General features: G+C 45.6%; 1 protein-coding gene across 1 annotated transcript in view; it reads left to right on the top strand.

Annotated features, from left to right (window-relative positions):
• Positions 1–4666: 4666 nt before the first annotated feature.
• ADCY7 (adenylate cyclase 7) overlaps positions 4667–25773 on the top strand; it is a 194241-nt gene continuing 173134 nt past the window's right edge. The window contains exon 1 of the mRNA XM_044270006.1: positions 4667–4736. The gene's annotated coding sequence lies outside the window, so the exon portion shown is untranslated. The remainder of the gene's footprint in view (positions 4737–25773) is intronic.

The following is a 25773-nucleotide window of genomic DNA, read 5'->3' as shown; positions in this document are numbered from 1 at the left end:
AAGTTTTGGTCACTGACCCTTATTCCTAATGGAACAGTTGCAATCCTTTCCCGCACTTTGTACTCTGCCTGCATCAAATCTCCCAGCTGTAAATACTTTTGCATTATATTATTACAGGCCAAAGATCCCCGATCATCACAAGTGCATGTAAGAGCGCTGATAAAGATCCTCGTGACATTCCCTGGAGTGTCAGATATTGGTTCTCATCTAGGCTGGGTTCAAACGGGACTGAAAATCCAGCGGAAAAATCCTCAGCGGTTAAGGGTCCATTCACACGTCCGCATCCGTTCCGCAATTTTGGGTGCAGACTCATTCATTTAAATGGGGACGCAAAAGATGCGGACAGCACACCGTGTCCGCATCCGTAGTTCCTTTCCACGGCCCCGCAAAAAAGATAGAGCATGTCCTATTCTTGTCTGCAGCCCCGGACAAGAATAGGCATTTCAATCATAGAGCTGGCCATGTGAGGTCCGCAAAATGCAAAACACACATGGCCAGTGTCCGTGTTTTGCGGATCCGCAATTTGCAGACCGCAAAACACTTGCGGATGTGTGAATGGACCCTTAGGGCCCATTCACACGATCGTATGGTCGCTGTGCTGCAAATAGCGGTCCACAATACAGGTCCTATCATTTGCCGTATTTTGCAGATCGTGGACCCATTCAAGTCAATAAGTCCACACTGCAATACGGGATTCACACGGCCGGGGCCTGTGTATTGCGGACCCCTATTTGCGGCACAGCGAACATACGATCGTGTGAATGGGCCCTTATGGTGTGTTTCCGCAGAAAAAAAAAAACCAAAAAAAAAACACAACAAAATCGCACGTATTACATTCGGGTTTGCCGCAGAAAAAACTGCAGATTTCACCTTCACCATTGCAAAGGGTGAAATCCGCAAGAGTAATCCGCCGTATAAATTGACATACTGTGGATTTCAAATCCGCAATGCTGCAGCTTTTCCGCTTCGTTCTTTTACACAGCGTCTTCAGAAATTCTCATCCACTTTGCTGGCACTGCACAACGCTGCGGATTTGCCACGTGAAAATATGTGAGAGAAAAACGGTTAGGTTTAGGTTTCCTTCCTGATGGTTTTTCTTTTTCATAAACAACACAATGTTTTAGATGAAGCCACGTACCTTTCTAATAAACCACGCCACATTTTACATAAAGCCACACACCTGATAATCCACGCTTTATTTTACATGAAGCCTCACACCTTTCTGATAAACCATGTTCCATTTTACATAAAGCCTCACACCTGATAAACCACATTTTATTTTACATAAAGCCACGCACCTTTCTGATAAATCACGACACATTTTACATGAAGCCTCACACCTGATAAACCACACTCCATTTTACATGAAGCCACGCACCTTTCTGATAAACCACGCTCACCACAAACATGTTAGGTTTAGGATTAACTCCTTCAGGACCAGCCTATTTTGGGCCTTTAGGAGCATTTTCTTTGTTTTTCATCATCACATTCCATGAGCTTTAACCCTTTTTTTCTATTGATATGGATGTATGGGAGCTTATTTTGGGGGGATTAGTTGTTTTTTTTTGTGGCACTATTTTGGGTTACATATGGCTTGTTCATTAAAGGGGTTATCTCATCTCAGACAAAGGGGGCATATTGCTAGCATATGCCCCCGATGTTTTATAGATGCGGGCGTGACCGATGGGACCCGCACCTATATTGGAAACGGAGCCCTGCAAAGTGGTGGCCACCACCAAGCCGTCTCCCCATAGAGGTGAATGGGAGCGCACTGCACATGACTGGCCACAACTCCCATTCACTTCTATGGGCCTGATGGAATTAGCGGAGCCAGCGCTCGGCTATTTTCGGCGGCCTCATAGAAAATGGATAGAGGGCGGCCACTTTTAGGGCTCCGTTGTCCACTGCTGGGACCCGCACCCATCAGGAAATGGGGGCAAATCCTAGCGAGACAACCCCTTTAAGTTTCATTAAGTTTTTCTGGGGGTGGGGGGAGGATAGAGAAAACAGCGAGTCCACCGTTCTTCTTTTGTGTTACAAATCGTGCAGTGTTCACTGTGTGTCCTTCAATGACAGCAAACATTTAAAGAAAATTTCCCCCGAAGCTGTACCGGTATATAGTCTTTAAGCTGTCTCATTTTAAAGAGGTTTTCCAGGTTCGAGATACTGATCTGCTATCCTCAGGGCAGAAAATTGGGATCTGATCCGTGGACGTCTGACGCTTGGGTCCCTGTCAATCAGTAGTTTAAAGGATCCGAGGCGCGTCTGCAATCATTGCCACCTCTCCATTGTTTCCCTCAGTTAGCAGTAGTGCGGGGTACTGTAGTCTGTCCAGCTGGATAGGATGAAGCTATAATACTCTGCAAAAAAATACGGATGACGTCCGTGTGCATTCCGTATTTAGCAGAACGGAACAGCTGGCCCCTCATAGAACAGTACTATCCTTGTCCGTAATGCGGACAACAATAGGACATGTTCTATTTTTTTGCGGAACGGAAATACAGAAATGGAATGCACACGGAGTAACTTCCATTTTTCTGCTGACCCATTGACGTAAATGGTTCCGCATACGGTCCGCAAAAAAAACGGAACGGACACGGAAAGGAAATATGTTCATGTGCATGAGCCCTAAAAGGCAGTAATAGGGAGATTTTTTTATTTTATTTCCTTTTATTTTCCACCTGGCCCAGACAGCCATGACTACCTCTCCCAAGTAATGGGCCCTTTACACGGGGCGACAATTGAAAAGATCATTGCAAACCAGCGGCACAAAAGATCCTTGTTTCCCAGTAGCAGATCGAACTGTGTAAACATGATCTGCTGCCCGGAACCAAGGAGACAGCATAGGGGAGAGCGATGGCATTAGTGGTCACTCCTCCCCCTACTCCAGAGGAGATCGCTGCATGTTACTGCACTGATCAGGGATCAGCAACCTTCAGAACTACAACTCCCAGCATGTTCAGAGAACAACTATGTTTCACAAGACCTGAAGGGCCAGAGGTTGCTGACCCCTGTGCTAGATCGTTGCCCAGTGTAAAGGGACCTTAAGGGCTCATGCACACAAATGGATTTTTTTAACCGTGTCCGTTTTCTTTTTAGGCCTGTATGCGGAACTATTCATTTCAATGGGGCTGCAAAAAAAAATAAAAAATATATGGAAATTGTGCATTTTGTATCCATATGTCCACAAATCCATTCCGCAGAAAAATAGAATATGTCCTATTCTTGTCCGTTTTGCGGACAAGGACAGGCATTGATACAACAGATCCGCAAAAAAGCGGAGGTAACACGGATGTTATCCTTTTTTTTTGCAGTTCCGTGTTTTGCAGACCCCAAAATACATAAGGTCACATGCATGAGAGTTCATGCACACAAACTTATTTTCTCTCCGTGTCCGTTTTTTTATTTTTTGCGGCCGTATGTGGAACCATTCATTTCGATGGGTCAGCCAAAAAAACAGAAGAAAGGGTCCATTCACACGTCCGTTGTTTCTTTCCTGATCTGTTCCGTTTTTTGCGGAACAGATCTGGACCAGATCTGGACTCATTCATTTTCAATGGGTCCTGAAAAAAAACGGACAGCACAATGTCTGATTTTTTTTCAGGACCCATTGAAAATGAATGGGTACAGATCTGGTCCAGATCTGTTCCGCAAAAAACGGAACAGATCAGGAAAGAAACAACGGACGTGTGAATGGACCCTTAGGCCTCTTTCACACGACAGTATGTCCATTTCAGTGTTTTGCGGTCCGTTTTTCACGGATCCGTTGTTCCGTTTTTTGCTTCCGTTGTGGTTCCGTTTCCGTTCCGTTGTTCCGTTCCGTTTTTCCGTATGGCAAATACAGTATACAGTAATTTCATATTAAAAATTGGGCTGGGCATAACATTTTCAATAGATGGTTCCGCAAAAAACGGAACGGATACGGAAGACATACGGATGCATTTCCGTATGCATTCCGTTTTTTTTGCGGACCCATAGACTTTAATGGAGCCACGGAACGTGATTTGCGGCCAAATATAGGACATGTTCTATCTTTAAACGGAACGGAAAAACGGAAATACGGAAACGGAATGCACACGGAGTACATTCAGTTTTTTTTGCGGAACCATTGAAATGAATGGTTCCGTATACGGACCGTATACGGACCGCAAAAAACGGCCCGCAAAACGGAAAAAAAAAACGGTCGTGTGAAAGAGGCCTTACTCTGTGTGCATTCCGTTTCCGTATGTCCGTTCTGCAAAAAAACATGTTGCATTGTTGTCCACGTTACGGACAAGGGTAGTACTGTTCTATTAGGGGCAGCTGTTCTGTTCTGCTAAATACGGAATGCACACGGACGTCATCCGTTTTTTTGCTGATCCGTGTTTTGCGGATTGCCGTGTGCATGAGCCCTTAAGGCAGAGTTTGCTGCCATCTTTGGCGCCTCACTACTGATGCCATTCCCACCCCTTAGACCAACACAATTCAGACCCCAGACCAGAAATTTTTAATTAGGTTTAAATGTTCTAAGTAAGTAATCCTATGCAGTTGCTTCCCTAAAGATCCGGAAGAATACCGCTGCAGTGTGTGAATGGGGCACAGAGCCGGTGTGCCGTCTGCTCAGCTTTATCATCTCACTGCTGTGACACCCGCCGCCCGGATCCTCGCGCCTCACCCGCCCCCGCACCCAGAAGCGGCCGTGATTTGTGTCAGGGGTGGAGAACTGCAGCATTCACCGCGGCTCCCAGCTCCTCCAGGTGAGTCCTGTAGCCGGTGCATCCGGAGCTTCATGTGGTTACAGCTTCCCCGACACTGTCTGTATCAGCTGCTGCGGCTAGTGTGAGCCCGTGCACACGCTGCGGCAACCAACCTGTCGGGTGCCGCCATCCCCTGTTCCCGTGGGTGACGGGTCTCGCATGTTCCTAGTGTTTGCGCCTCAGGTTATAGAAATGTGAGGAAACTTCAGTCCTCATTCACATTAGGTATTTGGAATCTGCCCCATTGCGACCTGTGTTTTTTTTTTTTTTTGTGGTTGGAAAAAACTCTTCAGTCTTGGAAATTGTGCCATAAATTCTAGACAATTCCTGGAAAATGTTCCTTGGTGTGTGCGAAGTCAGGCTGGTAGGGGTGCCTGGCGCGGTTCTTTGGAGGACCTGTATGGGTCCAATGGACTTTTAGGGTACGGCTACTCTGTGACACTGGTCATGATGGTCGCCGCGCCAGTCACAGCAGTGCTTTTTTTTGCGACTCGCGCGGCATTCCCCTTTATTTTTATGGGATCACCTCTACTGTGAACCTGCTGGCCACGATCAGTGTCACCTTGTAGCCGTACTCCTATGGGTGCCGTGTAGCCGTACTCTTATGGGTGCCGTGTAGCCGTACTCTTATGGGTGCCGTGTAGCCGTACTCTTATGGGTGCCGTGTAGCCGTACTCTTATGGGTGCCGTGTAGCCGTACTCTTATGGGTGCCGTGTAGCCGTACTCTTATGGGTGCCGTGTAGCCGTACTCTTATGGGTGCCGTGTAGCCGTACTCTTATGGGTGCCGGGTAGCCGTACTCTTATGGGTGCCGCGTAGCCGTACTCTTATGGGTGCCGCGTAGCCGTACTCTTATGGGTGCCGCGTAGCCGTACTCTTATGGGTGCCGCGTAGCCGTACTCTTATGGGTGCCGCGTAGCCGTACTCTTATGGGTGCCGCGTAGCCGTACTCTTATGGGTGCCGCGTAGCCGTACTCTTATGGGTGCCGCGTAGCCGTACTCTTATGGGGGCCGCGTAGCCGTACTCTTATGGGTGCCGCGTAGCCGTACTCTTATGGGTGCCGCGTAGCCGTACTCTTATGGGTGCCGCGTAGCCGTACTCTTATGGGGGCCGCGTAGCCGTACTCTTATGGGGGCCGCGTAGCCGTACTCTTATGGGGGCCGCGTAGCCGTACTCTTATGGGGGCCGCGTAGCCGTACTCTTATGGGGGCCGCGTAGCCGTACTCTTATGGGGGCCGCGTAGCCGTACTCTTATGGGGGCCGCGTAGCCGTACTCTTATGGGGGCCGCATTATAGCTTTGTGCAACTCTGAGGTACAGAACATGATAATGTGAACAGGAATGGAATTTAACCCCTTCAGATGCAAATCTGACATGTGTCACTTTATGTGGTAATAACTTTAAAACGCTTTTTCTTATCCAGGCCATTCTGAGATTGTTTTCTCATCACATATTGTACTTCATGACAGTGGTAAAATAAAGTCCAAAAATTTCATTTTTATTTATAAAAAAGTACCAAATTTACCAGAAATTTGGAAAAATTAGCAAATTTGCAAATTTCAATTTCTCTACTTTTATAATAGATAGTAATACCTCCAAAAATAGTTATTACTTTACATTCCCCATATGTCTACTTCATGTTTGGATCATTTTGGGAATGATATTTTATTTTTTGGGGATGTTACAAGGCTTAGAAGTTTAGAAGCAAATCTTGAAATTAAAAAAAAAAAATTTTTTAGGGACCAGTTCATGTCTGAAGTCACTTTGCGAGGCTTACATAATAGAAACCACCCAAAAATGACCCCATTCTATAAACCACACCCCTCAAGGTATTCAAAACTGATTTTACAAACTTTGTTAACCCTTTAGGTTTAATGGAAAATAGAGATGCAATTTTAAAATTTCACTTTTTTGGCAGATTTTCCATTTTAATAATTTTTTTCCAGTTACAAAGCAAGGGTTAACAGCCAAACCAAACTCAATATTTATGGCCCTGATTCTGTAGTTTACAGAAACACCCCATATGTGGTCGTAAACTACTGTATGGGCAGACGACAGGGCGCAGAAAGAAAGGAATGCCATACGGTTTTTGGAAGGCAGGTTTTGCTGGACTGTTTTTTTTTTTACACCATGTCCCATTTGAAGCCCCCCTGATGCACCCCTAGAGTAGAAATTCCAAAAAAGTGACCCCATCTAAGAAACTACATGCCTCAAGGTATTCAAAACAGATTTTACAAACGTCGTTAACCCTTTAGGTGTTCCACAAGAGTTATTGGCAAATGGAGATGAAAATTCAGAATTTCAATTTGTTGGCAAATTTTCCATTTTAATCCATTTTTCCCAGTAACAAAGCAAGGGTTAACAGCCAAACAAAACTCAATATTTACGGCCCTGATTTTGTAGTTTACAGAAACACCCCATATGTGGTCGTAAACTGCTGTACGGGAACACTGCAGGGCGCAAAAGGAAAGGAATGCCATACGGTTTTTGGAAGGCAGATTTTGCTGGACTGTTTTTTTTTGACACCATGTCCCATTTGAAGCCCCCTGATGCACCCCTAGAGTAGAAACTCCCAAAAAGTGGCCCCATTTTAGAAACTACGGGATAGGGTGGCAGTATTGTTGGTACTAGTTTAGGGTACATATGATTTTTGGTTGCTCTATATTACACTTTTTGTAAGGCAAGATAACAAGAAATAGCTGTTTTGGCATTTTTTATTTTTTGTTATTTACAACATTCATCTGGCAGGTTAGATCATGTGATATTTTTATAGACCAGGTTGTCACGGATGCGGCGATACCCAATATGTATACTTTTTTTTATTTTGAAGCAAAAAAAAAAATCATGTTTTAGTGTTTCCATAGTCTGAGAGCCATAATTTTTTCAGATTTTGGGCGATTACCTTGGGTAGGGTATGATTTTTGCGGGATGAGATGACGGTTCTATTGGCACTATTTTGGGGTGCGTGTGACTGGTTTAAAGGGAGTCTGTCAGCAGATTTACCCCTTTTTAACAGTTGCCATTATGCTGTAGCCGCAAAACAGACGATTAACACAGTACCTTTATACGCTTTGGTGGACTTTTAAATCTGCCAAAAACGAACTTTGATGAGGGCTCGCAAGTGCCCAGGGCGGAGTCCACCGGGTTGGAGCCCAGGCAGCTCTGCCTCTTCGGCTCTTATCCCCACCCAGCCTCCTCCTCTGCTCGCCTATCTGTTGTCTCTCCCCCTCAGCGAGATCCCGCGCCGATGCGATAACTTCCTTGGCCGGGGCATGCGCACTGCAATGCCCATTGCTGACACGGCATCGCAGTAGCTTATGCGCATGCCCCGACCAAGGAAGTCATCGTGTCGGCGCGGGATCTCGCTGAGGGGGAGAGACAACAGATAGGCGAGGAGAGGAGGAGGCTGGGCGGGGATAAGAGCCGAAGAGGCAGAGCTGCCTGGGCTCCAACCCGGTGGACTCCGCCCTGGGCACTTGCGAGCCCTCATCAAAGTTCGTTTTTGGCAGATTTAAAAGTCCACCAAAGCGTATAAAGGTACTGTGTTAATCGTCTGTTTTGCGGCTACAGCATAATGGCAACTGTTAAAAAGGGGTAAATCTGCTGACAGACTCCCTTTAAGAAGAAACATGTAAATGTGTTGGAATGGCCTAAAGATTACTGTTCACAAGCGCAAACCATCCAACTTGAAGGAGCTGGAGCAGTTTTGCAAAGAGGAATGGGCAAAAATCCCAGTGGTAAGATGTGGCAAGCTCATAGAGACTTATCCAAAGCGACTTGGAGCTGTGATTGTCGCAAAAAGTGGCTCTACAAAGTATTGCCTTTGAATAGTTATGCACAATGACTTTTTCTGTTATTTTGTCCTATTTGTCGTATTGCTTCACAATAAAAAAAAATTACAAACATATTTAAAGTTGTGGGCATGTTCTGTAAATTAAATGATGCAAATAATCAAACAATCCATGTTAATTCCAGGTTGTGAGGCACCAAAACACGAAAAAGTCAACAGGGTCGAATACTTTTGCAAGGAACTGTACCTACAAAAAAGTTAGAGGGGTCAGAATATGGCAATGAAAAGAAAAAAAAATGTCTTTTTCACAATTAAAACGAAAGTAAAATTGAATATATGTTGTATTGCTGTAATTGTACTGACCTGGAGAATAAAATTAACGGGTCAATTTTACTGCATAGGAAATGGTGTAAGGCCCCTTTCACACGAGCAACTTTTCTGCGCTGGTGCAATGCATGATGTAAATGCATTGCACCCGCACTGAATCCGGACCCATTAATTTCAATGAGTCTGTGTACATTTGCATGTTCTATATTCTACATTTTTCACGCAACCCTGGAAGCAAGTGCAGACGCGATGTGTTTTTCACTGATGGTTGCTAAAAGATGTTCAGTTTTTTATCGTTCACGTGAAAAACGCATCAATGCGCATTTCACCTGCACGAAAAAAACTGAACGCAATCGCAGACAAAACTGACTGAACTTGCTTGTGAAATGGTGCGAGTTTTCCTGAACGCACCCTGAACGCATCCGGACTTAATTTGTATCATTCGTGTGCAAGGGGCCTGTGGGGATTCGCTCTGGTAGTTAGGATTAGCGGGTGCAGCACAGAGGCAAAGTACAAGTTCTTGGTTCAAAACATCAGGGTTTATTCACACGTGAAAGCAAAACAAAAACGCAAGATGCTTGGTGATCGTTCACACACGTGAAAAGTTCACATACAAAACAGTCACCTTTTCTCCTTGGTGTTACTTCACACACTGTTGGAAGTTTTGCTTTGGCAAGTCCACAGGCAGGCGTTAGGCGGCCTGTTCGTCCTCACAGGGGTCTGAGCCCTCCAGCCCGGCTCAAGCCGCGGATCCCAACACAGCCCTCAGATCACAGCACACAGACTTCCTGAGCTCCACTGTCAGACGGAGGTAATCCTCCCCAACTGGCAGTGGTGGCTGTTTTTTATGCCTGGCAAAACCCGTCCTGGAACATGGGGAGTAGTCACCCACCCAGCACTTTAACTACTCCCAGTAAGAGCCGTCCCGGATCAGTTATTACAGCCATACTAAGTGTAAAGGTGTCAAACCGCAACTGCTGCTGCATAAAAACCGGCTCTTACTCCACCGAGGCCAGGAACCTCAGTGACACATACCTATCATCCACGATGATTCCTTGTACCTTCTTACATACCTCGCCCCTTTGTTCAACCCTGAGGGGGTGAACACATGCCATACAGTGTACTCGGAACAGGGCATCCGCGTTTCCCTGCAACCGGCCTGCCCTGTGTTCTACGGAGAACTTGAGAGGGGCTCATCCACTTGAGAGGGAAGTGCTCAGTCACCAGGCGGAATGTTCTTCCCAACAAATTATAGTGGAGAGACTCGAGTGCCCAATTGATAGCCAGGCACTCTCTCTCCACTATACTGTACCTAGTCTCAGCTGGGGAGAGCTTGCAGCTTAGGAAGACAACGGAATGCTCCTCCCGTTGACTTCCTGAGACAGTACAGCACCGAGGCCTACTTCGGAGGCGCCTGTCTGTACTATGAATTCCCACTTGAAGTCGGGCGTCACCAAAACTGGGGACCCAAACAGGGCCGACTTCAAAGCGGAGACAGCCTCTTCCGCCCGGTAATTCCAGTGAACCATCACTCACTTGCGTCCCTTCAATAACCCTGTCAATGGCGCGGCTACAGTAGCAAAGTGGGGAATAAATCTCATGTAATAGCCTATCATTCCTAGGAATAACTTTACTTGTTTAGTGGTGACAGGTCGGGGCGAGATTCTTATCACCTCTATTTTGTTTACTTGGGGTTTGATCACTCTGCGCCCAATGACATACCCCAGGAATTTTGTCTCCTCTAACCCTATTACAAATTTTTGGGGGTAAGCGGTTAGTCCAGCTTTTCGAAGGGGGTCTACTACAGCCTGCACTTTGGGCAGGTGACTTTTCCATTAGCCTTTGGAAAGTGGCGGGGGCGCCATGCAGACGAAAGAGTAACACCTTATACTGGTATAGCCCAGCCGTTTTCTCTTTAGCAGCCTCCATTAAGGGTACCTGCCAGTACACTTTGGTGAGGTCCAAAACAGAAAAATACCGGGCTTGTCCTAACCTCTCAATCAGCTTGTCTACCCGGGGTATGGGAAACGCATCGAACTTGGAGATTTCGTTTACTTTCCGGAAATCTTTGCAGAATTGTAACGACCCGTCTGGCTTTGGTATTTAGACTATGGGACTGGCCCACTCACTTTTGGACTCCTCAATGACGTCTAGTTGCAGCATTAGCTGCACTTCCTCCGAAATGGCTTGTCGCCAAGCCTCAGGTACCCAGTATGGTTTCAACCAGATTTTGACCTAAGGCTCAGTGACAATGTCATGCTGGATTATGGAAGTGCGAACAGGGAGGTCTGAGAACACGTCCATGTTCCTGCTGACGAACCCCTTGGCCTCCTGAATCTGTTTAAAGGAGAGGCTATCAGCAATCTTCACTGTGGCAACCGCTTCCCTTACATTAGACTGAGGGGCCGGAGCCTCTTCTTTTAGAAAACTCGGCCGCGGGCTGTCAATACTGGTCTCCCTATCTTTCCAAGGTTTGAGCAAATTCACATGGTACACCTGCTCGGCTTCTGCCGCCCTGGCTGGTGTACCTTGTAGTTTACTTCTCCAACCTTTTTGAGTACCTCGAAGGGTCCCTGCAACCTAGCCAGTAACCTACTGTCCACTGTCGGTACCAGAACCTAAACCCGATCTCCTGGGTTAAAGATCCGGACCCAAGCCTGCCGATTATACACCCGACTTTGAGCTCCCTGAGCTGCCTCCATATGTTCCTTTACCAGTGCCAACACGGTTTCCATACGTTCCTGCATTTGGGTAACATATTCAATAACGCTCTTATATGGTGTGGGTTGTTGCTCCCACGCCTCTTTGGCTATATCCAACAGACTACGTGGATGTCTGCCATATAGAGGTTTGAAGGGCGAGAACCCAGTAGAGGCCTGGGGCTCTTCTCGCACTGCAAACATAAAATAGGGTAGAAGGAGGTCCCAGTCCTTCCCATCCTTAGACACTACTCGTTTTAACATGGTTTTTAACGTTTTATTAAACCTTTCTACTAGGCAGTCAGTTTGCTGGTGATAGACAGATGTCTGTATCTGCTTGATGTTTAGCAACTTACAGAGTTTCCGCATGACCTTGGACATAAAAGGGGTCCCTTGGTCAGTCAGAACCTCTTTAGGTAGCCCCACTCTGGAGAACATCTCCATTAATTCCTTTGCTATGAGTTTTGCCGATGTATGACGCAGTGGCACCACCTCCAGGTACCGAGTGGCATAGTTTAGGACTACCAAGATATGTTGGTGTCCTCTAGCGGACTTCGGTACTGGGCCTACGAGATCCATAGCGATTCTTTCAAATGGAGTCACGATAATTGGGAGAGGCACTAAGAAACTGCGGAACAGGTGCTGGGGGCTAGTTGTTTGGCAGGTCGGGCAAGACTTACAAAAGTCATCCACCTCTCTAAACACACTCGGGCAGTAAAACCATTGAAGTATCCGATCCTGTGTCTTCTGCAGTCCCAGATGACCCCCGAGAACATGTTGGTGGGCTAACTCTAAAACGAGTTTTTGATAAGCCCGAGGCACCACCAACTGTTCAATGGGTTCACCCCGCAGCTGGTTTACCCGATATAGCATATTCTGGTTGAACACAAAACGGTGAAACATTGACTCAGCCTTAGGTTGTTGGGGTACCCCATCAACTATTACCACATTCTCCCAAGCCCGGGATAGGGTTGGGTCTTGGCTTTGAGCTGTACCAAAATCCTCCCCGGAGACGTTGAGGTCTGCCAACTCAGGTCCCGGTGGCAATTCCCCCACGTCTCCCACCATTACCCTATGCAGGGTTGTCTCCCCTTCTTCCACCGAGGTGGCAGTCATCCCTACTGCTGGCCCTTCGACCTCAGGTTCCCAGGGTTCTGGCGGTCCTCCTGAACAAGGCTTATCTCCTGGGCTCAGCCCTGACTCAGGGGTACCACTCACTCTCACAACCGGCCATGGAGCCGGGAAACCCGGAAAGTCTCTCCTTATTATAAGTTTGTAGTGCAAGTTTGCAGTGACTGCGTGGGTCCACCTGCCGGCTACCGTGGCTAGAGTCACCAGCGCTGTGGGGTAGTCTTTTAAGTCTCCGTGAATGCACATCACCCCAGGCCAGTATACTCAGCGGACCGCACTTGGGCACCCTTATTAAGGTCACCAAGCTCCCTGAGTCCAGCAGCGCATCAGCTTGAGTGTCTCCCACTTCCACCTGGCACAAGTGGTCGAGAAATTCCGGGGAACATGTGGCACACAGTTTTTTTTATAGCATACAGTGACTGACAGTAACCACAATTAGTGTTCATGGGGTCAACCCTTATATGACCAGGTTCTTGACACCGCCAGCAGATTACCTGGGTCCGGCCCATAGTGGGAACCTCCCAGGTGGGTTTTACTGGCTCATACCGTTGGGCCTGGGGTGGGGCGTTCTGGGGTTTACCTGCCCCCCTCCTGAAAGAACGCTCCTTAAGATTCTTAGTGGCCTCATAGCGTTCCACCAGGTCCACCATTTCCAGGGCATTTCCAGCAGACACCTGGCCGATCCAGAGCTGGAGAGGGGGTTGCAGCACCCTCCAGAATATGTCAGCCAATAGTGTATCCAGCATACCTGTGGGACTCGGCACATCAGGCTGTAGCCACTTTTGCAAAAGGTGGAGTAAGTCATAATACTGCGATCTCGCGGGCTCAGCCGGCTTAAACCCCCACTGATGTACCCGCTGGGCCCGAACAAACACATTTACCCCGATTCTTGCCAAAATCTTACCCTTTAACTTCGGGTAGTCAGCCGCTTGATCATCCGACAAGTTGAAATATATGCGCTGGGACTCTGATGCCAGAAAAGGAGCGATGACCTCAGCCCACTAGTCTTGGGGCAGCTTTTTCCTGGTGGCCACTTTCTCGTACATCGCCAGGTGGGTTTCGATGTCGTCTGCGGGTGTCATCTTAGGGATTGGTGCACGGACTGCTTTCTGGGCATCGTGGACGCTTGGGGTCAGGATGGATTTAATTTAAATCAAACTGATTTAAATCACAATTTAAATCACTAGTCAGTAAGGCTTGATTTAAATCATAGTTTTCTACATAAAGACAAATTCTTGCTGGTATAACTTATAATATGCAAGTAGATGAAGATTTTTAGAATAACAACTTTTCATATTAGTTTGATTAGGTTGATTCTGTATTCATAGGTTTGTAGAAGTTAGGATTAAGGTCTTTTTCTCAACTCTGTTCATGTTATAACATTTTTGCTGTGAAGAGGAGGCATGTGATCTCTGCTGAGTCAAATTCAGTTTTGAGAACTGCAAAAGTAAACCAAGCATCTGTGATAATATCTTGTAGGCAGAAAAACTGCTCAATAATCCTAAAACCTCTGGAAGAGCATGACATTGTGAATGGATTAATGGAATTTATTTACCCAAAAAATTAAACATATACAGCCTTATTCTACATAATTAAAAAACTAATCTTTATTTCATGATGGAATAACCTTTGGATGGTAATATATTTTTCCTCAAAAAGCATTTTATATAAAAAAAATCCGATTTAAATCCAATTTAAATCCAAAAAAATCCAATTTAAATCCAAAAACTCCGATTTTTTTTAAATCATAGATTTTTATCCACCCTGCTTGGGGTTGCTTCTGCTGTCTGCAAAGCCATAACGTGTTGTAGCAGCAACTGGTTGGTCTCTTGCTGTTGCTTATTAGCCTCCCTTTGGTGCAGGTTGGTCTCTCGCTGCTGTAGATTAGCTTCCACGAGGGCCTTCACAACAGCCTCCATTTTGTCATGGGGTACGGGTTGTGATACCGCTGGTTTGATGTACAACATACAACCGTGCCCAAAAATGTAAACCCCAAAAAATATATCAGAGTTCACGCCAGCCTCACTGTGCTTGTCCGCATCCTCCACCAAATGTGGGGATTCGCTCTGGTAGTTAGGATTAGCGGGTGCAGCACAGAGGCAAAGTACAAGTTCTTGGTTCAAACCATCAGTGCTTATTCACACGTGAAAGCAAAACAAAACGCAAGTTGCTTGGTGATCGTTCATACACATGAAAAGTTCATATACAAACAGTCACCTTTTCTCCTGGTTGTTACTTCACACCCTGTTGGAAGTTCTGCTTTGTGAAGTCCACAGGCAGGCGTTAGGCGGCTTGTTCGCCCTCACAGAGGTCTGAGCCCTCCAGCCCGGCTCAAGCCGCGGATCCCAACACAGCCCTCAGATCACAGCACACAGACCTCCTGAGCTCCACTCTCAGATGGAGATAATCCTCCCCACCTGGCAGTGCTGGCTGGTTTTCATGCCTGGCAAAACCCGGCCTAGAACATGGGGAGTAGTCACCCACCCAGCACTTTGACTACTCCCAGTAAGAGCCGTCCCGGATCAGCTATTACAGCCATACTAAGTATCTAGGTGTCAAAAAGCAACTGCTGCTGACACAAAAAAAAAAACGGCTCTTATTCCACCGAGGCCAGGAACCTTGGTGACACGTACTCATCATCCATGATGATTCCTTGTACCTTCTTACAGGCCTAAAATAAAAACTCCATAAAATTGTGGCCGAATGGTGTTTTTTTTTTGTATAATTCCACCCGATTTGGATTTTTTTCCCACTTTCCACCACATTTTATGCAATTGTATATGGTGCCATTAGAAGGTGCATCTTGTCCTGCAAACAAAAAGCCCTCATACTGCTTTGTGAATTAAAAAAATTAAAAAGTTATGGCTTGGGGAAGGCTGGGAGTAAAAAATGAGAATGAAAAAATGGAAAACGTCCTGGTCATTAAATGGTGAAATAAGTGTTTATGGCCATTTAGTAATATACAGATACGGGTTATTAGATGACCAAAAGTAAAAGTAGGATTCACACAGCTAGAAAAACAGTTAACCCTTTGTGACAGAACGGCTCAATCTTTTTATAAAGACCAATTGAAAAATATATATTTTTAGCCCAAAAGTTGTAGAATGCAATCATAAAAAATGCCCCAGAAGGTGTACATACATTATGTTAAACATATTTTTTTAGAATGTAGTTTTTTTGCTATGTCACTATATAATGTATATAATCCTGCAGTTTTTCACATTGGCCACTAGGTCCAATAACAGGCATGTTTACTTACTCTGTAAGGCTGCCTTCACATCACATTTTCCCCTTTGTTTAGCGTTTACGTCAGGAAACCTCCAGACCTTTCTGTTAACGTTTGCATAGGGCTCCATTAGTTAAAGGTCACAGGAGTATCAGTATTGACCTCCGTCTGGCTGGTATGTGTCAGTATGCTGCAGTGTGGAATAGTGTAGTAGACTGCGCGGTTCCATCCTGCCGTGTCCTGTAAACACGGAGGCCTCTGCATGGCATCGCTCACTAGCCTCCGCTAAACTGATGCCTCAGAGAGATCCTGTGACAGTTTAAAAGGCCTCTGTCAGCAGATCTGTCCCTATGACACTGGCCGACCTGTTACATGTGCACTTGGCAGCTGAAGGCATCTGTGTTGGTCCCATGTTCATATGAGTCCGCATTGATGAAAAAAATGATGCCTTATATGCAAATGAGCCTCTAGGAGCAATGGGGGCGTTACTGTTATACCTAGAAGTTCACGCCCCCTGCACTTTGACAGGGTGGGATGACATTTTCACTGATTGGTCCTGTGGAGAGGGCGCAGCAGATGCAGAGAGAGCAGAGCCTCTAGGTGTAATGGCAACGCCCTTGTTGCTCCTAGAGGCTCATTTGCATATATTAAAACATCATTTCTCTCAGCAATGCGGGCACATATGAACATGGGACCAACACAGATCTCTTCAGCTGCCAAGTGCACATGTAACAGGTCAGCCAGTTCTATAGGTACAAATCTGCTGACAGAGGCCATTTAACTTCTTCCACCATAAGCAGCACAGATGAAGGCTCTGTCTCATCCCCTGAGGCTGTGCTGCTTATTATTGAAGGGGTTCAGTTTTGCAAAAGAATGCCGTGGGAGGGAAAGTAGTAAATGCACTACGGTGCTATAGAGAGGGACCGTGTGGGGGAGGCGTCCCACTGTATGTCTATACATTGGGATGCGTATGAGGCTTCCCTCAGGGGTATGCGTTTTAAGTCCTCCAGACATACACTTCTGATGACAGGCTCAAAGCATGCTGTGAACCCAGCCTAACTTTCAGGTAGCTGTTGTCATTATCACCACAGGCAGACTTACAATGACAAGTAACACCTCTGTATAGATTACACAGTATCCACTATTCACAATAGGTGCTATCAGTTCCCTCCTGAGCTCTGCATGGGTCACATAGCATGTATAGAACATTCTCCCATATAAGTCAATGGGGTCAGCTCTTGTCCATTTTAACTATAACCCATGTAGCTGCTTTCAAAAGACAGGAGGTCTTAACATATTTTAGGCCTGGTGGCCAGTGCAAAAAATTGTAGAATTATATAAATTTTATAAAGGGGTTATCGAAGACTTAACTCCTGCACAATGCCCCGCCACCAGATTCCTTCCCAATGGCACCACGACCATCTCTGCATCTCCCCTGCATGCAGATAACAACATCTGTCGACGGAGGGTGTCACGTGATCACTGCAGCCAGTAAGCCGGCTGCAGCAGTTCCTTGTTGCACTTGCGGCACATGTGACGTCACTTGTGACACAAGGAGAGCAGGATACCTAACTAGGACTTATTTTACATGAGACGATTGGGTGATGCCAACTCCAAGTATAACACACCCATATGATCGTCAGTCCATGACGATCATATGGGTGTGTTATACTTGGTATCACCCGATCGTCTCATGCAAAATAAGTCCTAGTTAAAATTTCCCCTGATGATCTATGTTGAAACGTGCATGTAGGGAGCGGGACTAGATTAGGGCCAGGTCACAGGGAGAGGTTCCGGACGGGGTCGCCCTTATAAGGACGAGTGCCCTGTGGTTAGGCTGCTATCCCTTATAAGTATCAGGGCAAGCCTTAGACCACTCAACAGGGCCAAATTAGGGTTGAACCCCGCCATCCCTAGCAGCCGAGCGTCCGGTATTGGAGATAATCACCTTGGTGTCATCTGGACGCATCCTGCACCCTGGACGCTGTCGACAGAGCGGTAGGAGTACAGGTTTCTTTTTGGGTGCCGCCGAGTACCTTTTTTTCATTGTTTGGGTGCCGCCGGGCACATTGACCTGTTATACTGCCGCCCTGATAATTTAATTTATTTATGTATTTTAGGCCTATTTTTCTTAAAATCTTTAGTAAAAGTTATGTTTTAATACAATCAATAAATCACTATTCCTGTAGTTATTGTTAATGATATTTAGTGACCTTCATCCATAGGACCAAGTCCATTAATTTGTTTGACACAACATTTTTAAAAACATAAATGGTATCACTGTGTTCGCGAGGACCCCCGGTGTTTTAAATTATTCCATTATTTAACCCACACAGTGAACGCCATAAAAAAATTATTCTTGGTAATTTTGCCTTGCCTGAAAATTTAATAAAAACACAATATCTGAATTGGGGGTGGGGTCTGACACCCTTCAACCCCGCTAATCAGCTGTTTGAGGAGGATATGGTGTTCCATGCGAGCGCTGCTTCCTCTTCATTACACTGCCTGTTGTCTCCCTTGCAGTGGTGCTGTAGGGTAATTACAAGTACTCGCTCCATTCAACTGCACTGCCGAGACTTCCGAGACGATGGGCAGTATACTGAAGAGTATTGAAAAGTAGTACTCGCATGAAGCGTTGCCTCCTCTTCAAACAGCTGATCAGCTGATTGACGGGGGTGCCGGTTGTCGGGTCATCAAAATATATTGCCTGCACATCCCCTTTTTAAAGGGGTTTTCCTCAGCATAGGTCATCAGTATCTGATTGGTGGGGCTGAGCGGGAAACAAAGTCCTGCATAACAGAAGCCAGACGGACCCGTTTTGCTTGGTCATAGACTTCTATTATGACAGATCAATATGGAATGTCTCTTAAAGGCTTCCGTTTGGCATTACGTCTACGAATTCCGTTATATTCTGTTATATCAGAACCTATAACGGAATTCCTAACCCACCCAAACACCGAACTCTAACCTGTTGAAGTTCGGGTTCGCTCATCTCTACCGATCAGTCAACTGTGGGGGAATGTATTAAGCAATTCATGGCAGTTTTCTGCCAGATAAAGTCACACCTTTTAAACTGTGTAATTCCTGCGCGTGAGCGGCTGAGGTTGTCAGGAGTTACACCTCCGAAATCTGATATTGCTAACCTATCCTAAGGATAGTGATTGATAAAAAAGGCCTGGAAAGCCCCTTTAATATGATTTAGAATTTAAAATTCGGGCACTGCAGCGTCTAAGACTTCTCTGCCACAATGAAAATGTCCCACCTTTGGAAATGTCTTGCAAGCATCCTTCTAAAGGATAAGTAGAGCTTTGTGACTGGGTAGGAGAAGATGAAAAGAATTCCATATAGTTTGCTGAACCCATCTTGCCAGGCGGAGGCTTGACAAGACTTTATAATTCCTATAGTTCTTATTTAAAAATGAGGTTTCAGTAGTCGTCGGTCAATCCGAGCTGTATAAATTGGGTGGAGTTTTTTAAAGTGTGGGTGGAATTTAACTATTTTTAAAGGCAGTATACATAGGTATTATAATACAATGGGGTACCTCTGACCTCATATCAGGAACAGAAGGGTGTAACGTAGCTGTGGCTTGTAGGATAGGTTTGAAATGTGACAAGGAGACAATATCGTGTTTCCTTTAGAAATGATAACTATGTATTCGCCTCTGTGCAAATAAACTGTAGTCTGAATTTCTCTACCACCCCTTGTGTGTTCAAAAAGATAAAGGTACTGCATATTGCAGATGTTTAAAATGAACATTTCCTTAAAATATAATGCCTTTGTAGATGTTAACACAATTTATAAAACTACATATTTTATTAAAAGTGCTCCCAGTAAGTCACTGCAGTGACTGCACATAGGTCAATGAATTTCTGTAGTATCCATGATGGATTTTAAAGTACTTTTCACCCCATAAGACGAAACTAGGTTTTAGAGGAGGAGAAAAAGGAAAAACTATTTTCATTAGACCTTAGATCGGACCAAGCTCTAAGTGGCCCACAATATGAGAAATGCGGGGAAATATCCTTGTTTAAAAATTAACTTTTATACGATATACATTAAAATATACACCTAGGATGTATCACAAAACGAAACATATAGTCAAGGGGTTCTCTGGTGTCGACCCCACTGCTGGCAGGAAGGAGAAGGCACTCCTTTATACTGATGCGCCTGTATGTGCGCTCAAAGTATTACCAAACCAACACACACAAACAACATATATTGAGGTTCAATGATAAGTACCCCACTTCTGGTAGAGCAAGGAAAAATTGTTACTGCCGCGCCTGTGTAGACGCAGGCAGTCTTACCTTACCGACCAGGTGACTAGGATCAGCGCAGCAGGGGACCAGGCCTGATGAGAGGGAGTATAGACAGGAGATGTAGTCATGGAAATAGCGGTGCTGTGCCCTATATCACCCTATATTCTTGGTAGGAATGGGGCCTATTTTCATGCTACCTGTCTATACAGAGCACTCGCCCTGAGAAGGGCGACCCCGTCCGGATGCCTGTCCCTAGTTAGGACCTGAACCCTAGACTACAAAACAGAACAAAAATAAATACTATAGTGACTACAAGCCTCCCGACGTGGCGCGTTTCTGTCGTGTCGACTCCTCAGGGGGATTTAGAACATGTAGAGACAAAAAGCAGAAAACCGGTCTATAACCGCAGGTAACAGTTGAGTATACACTGCGGTTAAGCGGTAACTTGAAACACTAGACTCAAAAAATAATAAAGTTCAGAGTCTAGGGGCAGGCATCCGTGGTGCTGGATCGCCATGCTGCAGAGGGATGGATACTTCTCCGCTTCTCAGTGTGGGAGGATATGGTGGTCCTCAGTATGGTGGTGTCCCTGTCATTAAGGGGGTTCCTCAACCTATACCAGCCACCCTGACACATACCTTGGTGGAGTTTAAATACATCGCCAGCGCGCCTCTTACTGGGAGACCGCCCTGTCAGCACCTGCGTCGCGTGTGACTCACGCGCATGCGCCCTCGACGCACACACTCCGCTGCATATGCCACATGATTGCGGCGACCAATCAGATCCGGAGGCGGAGTGGAGATGGCGGTTACCCTGGAGACTATGTCAACAGGAAGTAACCTCACAGTAACCTGGTCCCAATTATACCCCCTCTCACAGGCAGGGTGAAAAATCCATCGAGATTCTTGTTGCAGCAGGCACCTGTCCCAATTACCCCCTCTCACAGGCGGTTTGACCAAGTCAAAACCCAGGAATTTCAAGGAAGGTTTTCCGTTGTGTACAGTGTGTACATGTTTCGAGATAGGGGTATCTCGTTTGTGAGAGATGTCCCCCAAGTGCTCCCCTATCCGCCTCCTGAATTCACGTATCGTTTTACCCACATATTCAATCCCACATTCACACTGGATCCGATAAATGACCCCTCTGGTTTTACAGTTAATGAAATGTGGGATTGAATATGTTTTGTTGGTGACATTGCTCACAAACGACTTGGTGACGTCTATGCGTTTGCATGCTATACAATTCCCACATCTATAGCATCCCACACTCCTAGATCGCAACCAGGTGGTTTTGGTGCGATCAGGTGCATAGTGACTATGCACGAGTTTGTCGCGTATATTCGATCCTCTGCGATAGGTAATTTGTGGTTGGTCACCCAAGACGTCTTTGAGGTCTGGATCCATTTTGAGAATTTGCCAATGGCGTCCTAGAATCTGCCTCACTTGTTTGGACCCCCTATCGAAATTGGCAATCATTCTCATGACCCTAGTTGGCGGGAAAGATGGTTGATTAGAAGTGAGCAATGGGCCTCTTGGTCGAGACAGGGCTGTCTGGTACGCCGATCTCAAAACATGGTCGGGGTATCCCCTGGACAAAAATCTACTCCTCATATCCGCTGCTTGATTGACAAAATCACGTTTGTCAGAGCAATTTCGTCTCAGACGTAGGTATTGACCCCTAGGAATTCCTGTCCTGAGTGGGAGAGGGTGGTTGCTCTCCCACCTCAGGAGGGAATTCGTAGAGGTAGCCTTCCTATAAATTGATGTATCCAGTTCCCCCCTCCCATTCTTGGAGATTTTTATATCGAGAAAGGGCAAGGTGGTGGGATGGGACTCACTGGTGAAGCGCATACCAATCTTGTTGTGATTCAGATGCTGAACAAAGGCTTCAAAGGTCCCATAATCACCATTCCAGAGAATGAATATGTCGTCGATGTATCGCGCCCACAGACCAATCTCGTACGTATCCAGAGCTTCATCCTCCTTAAATACGATGGTCTCCTCCCACCAGCCCAGGAATAGATTGGCATACGATGGGGCACAGGGGCTCCCCATCGCTGTACCCCTGAGCTGGTGGTAGGTCCTCCCATCAAAGGTGAAAAAATTACGTGTAAGCGTAAACTCAAGCAGACGTAGGACAAATTGGCTGTGGGCGCGATACTGACAACCCCGTGATCGGAGAAAGATCGGACCACCAATCTGACACCCAATGTTAATCAGACTTCTACTCAGAGCCCCTGTTTTAATAAGACCCCCCCCCCCCCTATTCAGACCTCAGATCACACCCCCAATGTGAATAACCCCAAGATAGGAGCACGAATATAAATTAGACCCCCATTCAGACCTCAGAACAGAGCCCCAATGTAAGTAAGACCTCCCCATTCAGACTTCAGATCAGACTACCAATATGAATGACCCCCAGGCCTCAGATCAGGACCCCATGTTCAGAGCAAATAAAATAGAATCAACTTACCTCCCCTGCTCTCAAAGCTCCTAGGATCCAGCTCTCTCTTTCTTCTTCCTGCCACGCGCTCTGCTGTGACCGAGCACGCATAGCGTGAGGTCACAGATCGCGCCAACGTCCTCACACTGTGCACAGTCAACACTGCAAGCGGCTGAGGACTAGGAAGCAGTGAGTACAGAGCCCGGGGAGCTTTGGGTAGGGGTGGGGAGTGCATCTTATAGGGTAAAAAATATTGTAGTTTATTTGTAAAAAGGGCCAAGATGGGTTCAAAAAAATATTCACTTTTCTAAAGGATCTTCTTCTGCTGACGCTGCTTTGGTTCCCACTGCTCCCCACTTCCTAGTCCTAATGTGAAACACAGGAAATGCCTGCTCAGCCAGTCACTGCTGCAGTGATTCACGATGTCAGATTCCAAAAGGAAAAATGAAGACAATTTTTTTCCCTTTTTTTCTTCTATATAAAACCTAATCATTAGAAAGATATTGGCTTTGTCTTGGTACCACAGCAATATATGGCCAAAGTATAAATAAAAAAAAATATATATATACATTCTTAGAATGTGGCATTCCATAAGGTGAACTTATTATGCTGTGGACACACAGGCATCTGAAGGCCTTAGTCTTGAAAGGTTGAGTCACAGAAAGGCCTCCTTTCTTCATGTGATGGCTGCATTTCCCAGACCGAACACTACTCCTCTGACCCAAACTCATAGTATCATTACCATTTATGACACTGAGCTCCTGCCTGACGGGGGTCTTCTGTACTGTACTAAGGGCATTATGTGAGTAGAATGCAGTAGACCTGCAGTTGGGCAGAAGTCAATATGATGCTGTGAGTTTGGGTCAGAGGAGCAATGTTCAGTCATCACATGGAGTGTGTTTCCCAGGCAAACACAATTGTGTAAAATAGGCCAAAGCTGTACATTTCCTCTCATATTTGTTAGGTTAGATCAGCCGCTTTCACACTGTCAGTATTTGCTCCGTATTTTCCATCAGTATTTGTAAGCCAAAGCTAGGAGTAGAACCTGAAGAAAAAAGTAGAATGGAAAGATTTAGACTCTTTTGTGCTTTGGACCGTCTCCTGGTTTCGGTGTACTGACCTTGTGAATGTGGCCTTTACAAATGTTCCTAAGCTTGCTACCCCCTAATTATGCAAGTCTCATTCAAGTCCCGCCAAGGCTGTGATCATACACTGTATTGCTTATTGAAAAGCACAGCATGAGCCAAATGCTGGTACCTTCTAGGGACATACCTTGCACTCCCTGAGGGAAATGTACCACACGCTGAGGACCTTGGGGCCAAATCGTCATATACTGAAGCTGATTATAGGCAGATAATTGCTCACACCTTTCTTAAGGTTTCAATTTAAATTAACTTTATGCTTCAACCAAGGAGTCATGAGGAGGTTATCTTCTTAAGGGGTTGTCCAGGTTCAGAGCTAAACCCGGACATATCCCCTTCTTCGCCCAGACAGCCCCTTTCAGTGGAGCATCGGAGCATTTCAGGTGAGACCCGGTACATCATTGGATTTGCTGAAAAAGGCCGGGCAAGGGAGAGCATGAAATCAGCTCTGAACCCAGAGAACCCCTTTAAGCCACATAATGGAGGCTGTGTGACATTACCGCATGCAAAATGTTTATATTTTTAGGTATCTTTTAGCCTATTTTAGGTCCATTTGGACATTTTGTTCTGAACTAGCCGCAGTCCCCGCTGTTTTACTCCTTAGATGCCAAGGTCAAAAGTGACTGTCGCATCTAAGCGATTAGACAGAGGGGGCTTGCTCTGTCACACCATCGGCCACCCTATAACTCGATCATGGGTGCCAATGGCAGCCGAGGACCCTAACACTGGCCTCCAGGTCTACCATGTACATATGCCTGTTAGACCCAGGAAGGGTCTAATAGGCTGCCTATCAATAGTATACTGACTAGCAGACATAATGCTTTGTACTATGTAAGGGGCCAAGCCCCCTGCCAGGACTAGATGTGCCAACTTGTGCCAAATTTTGATGCAGTTTCCAATAGTGTCTAGTTGCACTTTATTATATGCATTAGTAAATCTGGGCCAATATTGCATCTTTCAACACACCCCTCTCCTTAAGCCATATCCATTGTCAGAGTAGTCGAAAAATAATAACACTGGTACAAAGCATGTATGGCAGAATTCTGGCGCATTTTGGTTCATGGGGCTTAGTTCACAGCTCCGTTCCAGCACATAACAGAGATAAATGGCACCGCATCGACCCCATTGACTATGTGATTAAAATATATATTTTCTCTCATATTTTGGATATACTCTGGATGTGAGCATAGCCATAATCCCCCCAAAGTTTTATTTTACTTTTATAAGATGTGTCCAACAACATTTTGGAACAGTCCACGTGAGAGCCACAGAGCCGTGCACTGTGAATCCAGCAGGACAATGCAAATGTGAAACATTAGCTCTTTCTCGGATGGTTTTATGACACATTAATAGCACATTTGTTATGAGCAAATATTGCAAAATGCTGCTTTGAATCATTAAGAAATGTGACTTCTATGAACGGCGACTGGTCTTTGAGCATTTTGTATCATATTTGTACTGTTTGCAAAGTACTCTGGAGATCAAATTTCGAGAACAACATACAATTTCCTAAATGTCAAGATCACTGTGTAGTACTACTTGAAATGATCCAAACAGGAGTAACAAAGCATTATTTTAAGCAAATTTCATGAGTTAGGCTACTTTCACACTTGCATTTGTAATTCCAGTATTGAGATCCTTCAGGGGATCTCCATACCGCAATTAAACTGATCAGTTTTGATTTTGCACATCAGGATGCATCCGTTCCATTAGGATGTGGTTATATGAAATCAAAACGGAAAAAAACTGATCCGTCACTGCGTACATTAAAAGTCAATGGGTGACCGATCCGGTTTAAAAAAACAAAAAACGGATTTGTCACTATTGACTTACATTGTTTTCAGTGACAAATCAGTTTTTTTCCGTTTTTATGACCGGACACAACACTGCAGCAGTTTTTCTTCCAGTCACAAAATGCAATGCTGCCGGAACAGAAGACACCCTGATACATTCTCTTTCCATTCAGAATGCATGAGGACTAAACAGAAGCGTTTTTTTCCGGTATTGAGATCCTCTGCCGGAAA

Source organism: Bufo gargarizans, chromosome 10 (genome assembly GCF_014858855.1).
Source record: "Bufo gargarizans isolate SCDJY-AF-19 chromosome 10, ASM1485885v1, whole genome shotgun sequence".
In the NCBI taxonomy this organism is placed as follows: Eukaryota; Metazoa; Chordata; class Amphibia; order Anura; family Bufonidae; genus Bufo; species Bufo gargarizans.
This window is presented reverse-complemented; position numbering and strand designations above follow the sequence as displayed.